Below are 984 nucleotides of genomic sequence, written 5' to 3' on the forward strand. Positions count from 1 at the left end.
TCTCCTTTGTTTTTCTTCCGTCTGCTGCTCAACGGGGCGGGGGGGGGGGGTTTAATGCTTCTCTTATTTGGAAAGTACAGTAACGAAGCACATGATCTTCAATTGCCTCCCATGTAACTAGCTAGAAATCGCTGTTCGTTCGTTTCATACCACGCTGCTTTACTTGTCTTTGTTGTGTATTATGACCTTCTTTCTCCTTCCTGGGCCCGGCATGGCACGTCATGACCTTCTGTGATACATAAACGTTTCCAAGTAAATGCTGCTCATAAGGTTCCATGTGATACCGAAAATGTTATCACAACAACATTTTCTTACCAAAACCTAAATGGTGACTTTTAATTTTGGGGAAAGGCTGGGGGGCGGGGAGGGGCAGGGGTCCTCCCCCTGTTTTGCAATAATAACCCCGCTCTTTTTTTTTTTTTTAATCCCTTACCCCACCTTCTATATATTTAATACAACATTTGTTGCTGTTCGATATTAGTGGCCATCACTGGATACCGCTCATATGGGTGGCTTGAGGAAAATAAAAGGCACAATGTTTATAGTTGCACCAATAATAGTGATATGGCCTTAACGCGCCTATATACAAGTGTTTCAAAGCACGACAAGGCAAGGGGGTTGGGAGAAACTGAGGGAAGACAAAACTATCTTACTAGGCCAGGTTAGTTTGTGCAGGGGAGGGGGAAAGTGCAAGTAGGGCGCAATGCAATACATAGGATCAACAGTAAACAATAAATAAACAGTGCGGCCAGCTAGTGGCAAGTGCAGTGGTAAGTGCAGACATCAAGTGTCAAGAGCTGGTGGGCACTGTAGGGATATAGAAACGGCTTCCAAGTGAAGGTGTGCAGCTAGGGGATTGGGGGACCCGGGCCCCCAAGATCAGGGGGTGACAGTGCAGTTTCAGTCAGGAGTTTAGCAGGGGAGAGGAGGAGAGAAAGCTGAAGCAAAGAGGAAAGTCTTGAGGTGCTTCTGGAGATGGTGCTC

The sequence above is a fragment of the Ambystoma mexicanum genome, chromosome 3p (genome assembly GCF_040938575.1).
Source record: "Ambystoma mexicanum isolate Mex_15411 chromosome 3p, UKY_AmexF1_1, whole genome shotgun sequence".
Lineage (NCBI taxonomy): Eukaryota > Metazoa > Chordata > Amphibia > Caudata > Ambystomatidae > Ambystoma > Ambystoma mexicanum.